This window comes from Coregonus clupeaformis, chromosome 27, assembly GCF_020615455.1.
Source record: "Coregonus clupeaformis isolate EN_2021a chromosome 27, ASM2061545v1, whole genome shotgun sequence".
Classification (NCBI taxonomy): Eukaryota; Metazoa; Chordata; class Actinopteri; order Salmoniformes; family Salmonidae; genus Coregonus; species Coregonus clupeaformis.
This window is the reverse complement of record NC_059218.1, coordinates 9,132,458-9,138,669: the sequence shown is the minus strand read 5'-3', so window position 1 is coordinate 9,138,669 and position 6,212 is coordinate 9,132,458. Positions and strand designations below refer to the sequence as shown.

Below are 6,212 nucleotides of genomic sequence, written 5' to 3'. Positions count from 1 at the left end.
TTTTTCTTTTTTTCTTTGTACATTTTTTGGGGAAGCCTGGCTTCCTTTGGCATCCATGAATACATGCCACAGTGTACTACAATGGTTGACCCTGTAAAACAACACATTTCACCGCACCTATCCGGTGTGTGACAAAAAACCTCTACTGACCGCAGACCAGCCGATATACAACTCTACAGTATTGATCTTTGTATGGGTTACTAAGGGGGTCAGGGGAAAATATATTGCCAAACATGGGATGTTGAAGTTCATACTGAAGTAAAATTGTGCAGAAAGAAACCGTGCCTGGATTTACTCTCTCCACTGTTGAATGTTTTTTAATGGTGTTGAAGCACTGTTGTTGAACAAGCCTATAATGTCATACTGACATTGATGCATTATTATGCACTCTTTGAAATTTGATCAGATCATCAAACTAGAAAGCTAGAATCCTCTTTCATGTTATCCGCACAGACTAATAATGTAGTGGTCTGTTGCTATGGGCATTATTTATGTAACCCGAGCTTCACACTTTTGCTCTTGTTGTCAGACCAAAGATATTCCCCTCTGATAAGGTAATATAAAAAGGGTTTTACTCTGTCATTACCACCTGTGATTGACAGCTATTGTCTTACCAATTGTGTTTTTCTTGACTTCTAAATATTTCTAAACCTTGTTTTACCAGGGAAAGTTATTTAAGAACACATTCTCTTTCAGAACAACAACCTTATCACTGATTGAGATTTGATTGTAATATATTTGTTTGCTACACAACAGCAGGTACAATTTTTACAATGGTGACTCTGGAGTCCTGGAGCCACACCTTCAGGTGACCATAAATCATAGGTTGGAAATGGTTCCAGAATTTCCTGTGCTGTGAAAACAAGCCCTAAATAACTTGTATACTCACCAAAGCTGGTATCAGCACAACAACATAACTATACAGCAATACTGCAGGGCTTTGCTTCAAAACACACACTGTAAAAATGTCCTGTCATTTTTATAGTAAATTACTGGCAGCACAGAAGCCAGTAAATTGCTGTTGATTTACAGGACCTTTACTGAAACACACATTTACAGCATATTACTGTAATATCTGAATTTACAGTCCATTACTGGAAGCACAGTGGTTAGTAAACTGTTGCAGATTTACAGTGCAGGTAGCTAGTGTCAACGATGGGCAGTATTTCTGTTACATGCATTTGATATAACTATATTAATAGTTTGAATAATTATTTTCTAATTTGTATTTCACTGGCCTGAAGTACAATTAATGTATTTTGTAAAAGTTTAATTAGAATACAATCATTTTGTTTTTTCTAATTCAAAAATAAACTTGCAAGTAGCGCACTTAACTACAACAACATTTCCGATAACAATAACATAACATTTTGACTTGCTATGACTGTGATATGTTCCTTGTTTATCTACCGTAGTTTAATGCACTGACTGTTATTCACTCTGGATAAGAGGGTCTGCTAAATGACCAAAATGTAAATGTAAAAATGTATACTTGCAAAGTACACTGCTGGGTATTATTCTAATGAGCTCTGCCCTCAAACAAGGCCATATTTGATCAAATACAAATAGTTTGACAGCGGAGCTCATTAGAACAACATGCAGCAGTGTGCTTTGCAAGTCTTCATATTAACATTTACATTTTGTCATTTAGCAGACACTCTTGTCCAGAGCGATTTACAGTCAGTGCGTTAAAGTAAGGTTGATATAAAAAAAAAAAAACATTACAGTCATAAAAAGTTTCCGTAACCATTACTGAGAATGTTGTTGTAGTTAAGGATACATTGGTCATCAAGGTCGTTTGTATTTGTAACAAGATACCTTTTGATGTATCTTTGGCCGTCTCTGGCTAGTGCCAAGTATGTTACTGTAATTTCAGAGCAATGATACAATACTGTAAAAGTAGCCTACTATACTATAAGAAAGTAAATGTTACTAATTATAATATTGATATTTTACTGTAATTACATGGGATTGATGCAAGCAGGTTGGTTGTAAGGTATTTGTATTTTACAGTATTTATTCATATTTGGTGTTTTATATCACTTGCACTTCTAGAGGGCTTAACAAAAGCTTCCAAACTGGCTTTGATTACAGGGCATAACAGACCAAAAGGACTTTGCAAAACATTTAACCAGTAAATCTACTTGATTTGATTTTACTTTTCAAAGCATTAAACATTTACATACTTGCAGACAGTCATACAACAAGGCAGTGAGTACATTAACTAGCATTCATTGACGTAGGGGCAGTTACGTTCTATCATTCAGACAAGGAAACATTTAGCAATCTGGGGTTAAAGAAACAAAAGGCAGGGAGGTTCAGAAGGTTTCTAAACGGCGGGTACGTTCTTAGGGAAGGGCCTTTGTACAGAAAAAAAAATAACTAAGACAACAGAACATAATGCAACACTACATATATACTATTTTAACTGGGGCTTAGAAAAGGGGTGGCATTAGGTCAGTGGGTCAAATAGCGGGGCAATGGGGGAAAAGGTGAAGGGCTGAAAAAATCCTAAAGACAATGACAATGCAAACAGTTCTCCACAAGAGGGCAAGATTCAGGGTAAAGCATTTGCAAATGTAATGAAAACAACTCCAGGTTATTTCTTCAGATGATGTTGTGGTGTGAAGAGTTCTGATCCTTTGGAGCTGCAGGGCGGTCATGGTGGTTGGAAGTTCCATTATTTCACACGGCTAAATGAGGGGTCGGATGCAAGGTGGCGGCTTCTTACCTCTGTTGAGTTGGAGGTGAGGGAATTTGGGCTAGGGGTCGTGGTGGTCAGTGCAGAGTTCGTAGGGATGGTGATAGGCGGGGCGAAAGTGATTTACAATCATTTTGCTACACCCGCAATAACATCTGCTAAGTATGTGTATGCGACCAATAAAATGTATTTGATATCCTTCGGTCCAGTGATCTTCCAGTGGCTGTTGGTGGTGTCTTGTCCCAGGCGGTTAGTGTCCACTGTGATGTAATCCTGGTTGGACTTTTGGATTATGCGGGCGGTGACAATTGGGAATGTGTCCCGTTTGTGGAAGAATTAGGTATTTCTGGTGTCGCATATGATCTGCTTTGTGGCGTTGATGATCCTCCAGGCGTTCCTCTCTTGGGGTGTTCAAGGTCCCTCAGGTGGGCCGAAGAGGATACCCTGGAGGGTCACCGCAGCCATCCCGGAGAGTCTGGTGAGGAAAGCAGAGGTCATTGAGCCAGATGTTTTGTGCCACATTGTATCGCTTATTGTGTTGTTTTTGTATTATTATTATTTTTAAACATTTTAGTCATTTAGCAGACGCTCTTATCCAGAGCGACTTACAGTTAGTGAGTGCATACATTATTTTTTATTTTTTTATTTTTTTTCATATGTATGTTAGAGATGTTGTAGCTAAGGCCCTGCACTGCTACCATGAGTGTGGATGTTAGGGATCCCCTTACCCCCCTTTTCTAGTGTTGTCCACATAGTCAGTCTCTTTACCCGTTCCTGGTCACTGCCCCAGAAGATGTGGAAAATGACCTGGTTGATGTGTCTGGCATGGTGGGAAAACCTTACCTATGTAGGCCAGGATCGGGTAAAGGATGGCTTTGATCACTAGTCCCTTCCCCAGTCATCGAAAGGGATCGCCCTTGCCAGCTACAGATTTTTTTTCCACCTTGCCAAGGGTGTCCTTCCAGCTTTGGTCTCCGGGGTTGGTCCTGCTAAAACAGATGCCAAGAATGTTAGCAGGTCTCTTGGTTGCGAAATAGCTGGGCAGGACCCAGTTGGCTCACCAGTTTGGTGTTACGTAAACCTCGTTCTTGGTCTCATTCACTATTGCGCATGTGGCTTTACAGAAGGAGTCAATGAACTGGATGACATGGCGAACTGACTGTGGTTCTGTTGTGACTATCGTGACATCATCCATGTATGCCTGTGTTTTGAGGGTTGTGCCCTGTGTGCCTGGTAGGGGGTATCCTGTAATGAGAGGGTTGTTGCAGAGGTTTGCAATGAGTGGTTCTATGGTGATGGTGTAGAGCAGGGCCAATAGTGGGCAGCCCTGTCTTACTCCAGAATGAATAAGTATGGGATTGGAGGAGGAGCCAGTGATCAAGACTCTACTGGTGTTGTGTTTGTAGACAATGGATACTCAGTTTCGGAGACAGAGCGAGGATCATTCTTGCTATTACCCTAAGCATGTAGGGGTGGCTCACTGTCGAATACCTTTTCCTGGTCAAGATTGAATAGACAGAACGGCTGTGACCGTTCGACAGAGTGAGCAAACATGTCCCTGATGGTGGAGAGGTTGTCTAGAGCCAACCTCACCGGAGCACCGCAAGTCTGGTCGTACCCAACGGTCTGCGAGCGCGACGTTTGCATCCTAGTCATGACTGCTTTTGCTAATATCTTGTAGTCTGAGCCCAAGAGACTGATGGGGCGCTAGTTCTTGAGCTCAGTAGCTTCTCACTTTCCGTTGTACAGGAGAGTGATTGCACTCTCCTGCATTGACGGAGCTAATCTGTCTTCCCAGTACTACTGTAAACCGCCACCAGACTGACTTTGAAGTGTTCCCAGAATGTTACGTAAAACAGCAGGGAGCCCATCTGGACCTGGTGTCTTACCTTTGCTTAAGGAATGCACGGCCCAGGTGATCTCCTCCAGTGACAGGTCCACCTCCTCCTCCTCGTGTTGTTGGATTGGGGTTATGTGACTGAGGAGTATGTCGATCAGTGTGTCGTCTGTCGTCTTAGGTGAGTACAAGTTAGTGTAGAAGTCTGTAATGACGTTGTTGATAGCCTGATTGTCAGTCTGCAATGTCTGTTGGTCGTCTTTCAGTACGTCTATTGTCTTTCTTTTGTCTGATTTGTTTGAAAAAGTATTTTGTGCATTTCTCGTCCTATTTTAGGTGTTCGATCTTACTTGTGTTTTTGATTTTCTGCTGTTCCTGCCTTTGTAAGAGTGTGAATCTGTGTTTGGTGTCTGCTATTTTGGGTGCCAGATCGAAGCCTGCTTGCTGGAAGTCGGATTGGCGGTTGAGTTTGTTGAGTTGTTCTTTTTTGCTTTTTGCTATTGTTTTGCCTGCCTTGATGTAAAAGTGTTTGGTTCTCTCTCTCCTTCTCCTCTCTCCCACCACTTAAAGGAGTCGAAAAGGTCAAGGAGAGAAGTCCAGTTCTTCAAATGCGTGATGTATTGGTTGTTGAGTCTAGTGTTAAGTAAAGTGATGTTCAGTTTCCATAGTCCCTTTCCTCTAACAGTCTGTGTCGCTCGGAGGTGTACAGTCGTACTGAGTTGTCTATGGTCTGAGAAGAAAGTGGCTGATGATGTAGTACCTGATGCTGTGAGGGTCTGGTCCAGGAGGAGGAGGTCAATCCTGGAGTTTGATTGGCCGTCAGAGCTCACCCAGGTGTAGCGAGGCATCACGTCCCTGCCTAGATCTTTTAGTTGATACTCATCTATGATGTCTATGAGCTCCCTGTTGGAGCAGTTGTTCTGGGGGTGGCTATGGTCCTGGTATCGGTTCTGGCGCTGTTCTGGGTGCTGGTCTCAGTGCTGGTGCTGGTGTTTGGTTGTGCATTTCCTTGGAAATGATCCCTGTTGGCGTAAGATTTTACTGAGTTACAGTTCACATAAGGAAATCAGTCAATATAAATAAATTCATTAGGCCCTAATCTATGGATTTCACATGACTGGGAATACAGATATGCGTCTGTTGGTCACAGATACCTTAATAAAAGGTAGGGGTGTGGATCAGAAAACCAGTAAGTATCTGGTGTGACCACCATTTACCTCATGCAGCGCGACACATCTCCTTAGCATAGAGTTGATCAGGGTGTTGATTGTGGCTGTGGAATGTTGTCCCACTCCTCTTCAATGGCTGTGCGAAGTTGCTGTTGTTAGGTTCTGACAATCAGAGTTAGAAACTCAACCGGATGACTAGAAAAAGCTAAAACCAAGTTTATTCACCCACTGGGTCAAACAGCTGAAAAGACAAAGACATGGTTCCACAAGTACATATATTTATACCCTCTACTGGGCAGAGTCAACTCCTTGCACATTTAGACAGCCAATACATCTCTGTTGCTAGGCAGGAACTTAAGTGGTTCCTCTCATTGGGGTAGTCATAGCCCTGCCTCCTATGTGTGTATGTAATAGGACTGTTCCTCCTCATTTCATCTGACCTGACCTCGGCCCACATTCCTCACTCCTCCCTAACTCACGGCTGTCCTACCTTATCAGTGACTGA

General features: G+C 42.3%; 1 long non-coding RNA gene across 1 annotated transcript; it reads right to left on the bottom strand.

Moving 5' to 3' along the window:
* Positions 1–1,977: 1,977 nt before the first annotated feature.
* Positions 1,978–5,795, bottom strand: LOC121541118. The gene is made up of 4 exons (XR_005995715.1): positions 5,756–5,795; positions 5,299–5,560; positions 3,545–3,690; positions 1,978–3,176 (listed from the first exon to the last, which is right to left on the bottom strand). It is a non-coding gene; the product is annotated as an uncharacterized LOC121541118 (long non-coding RNA).
* Positions 5,796–6,212: the final 417 nt, after the last annotated feature.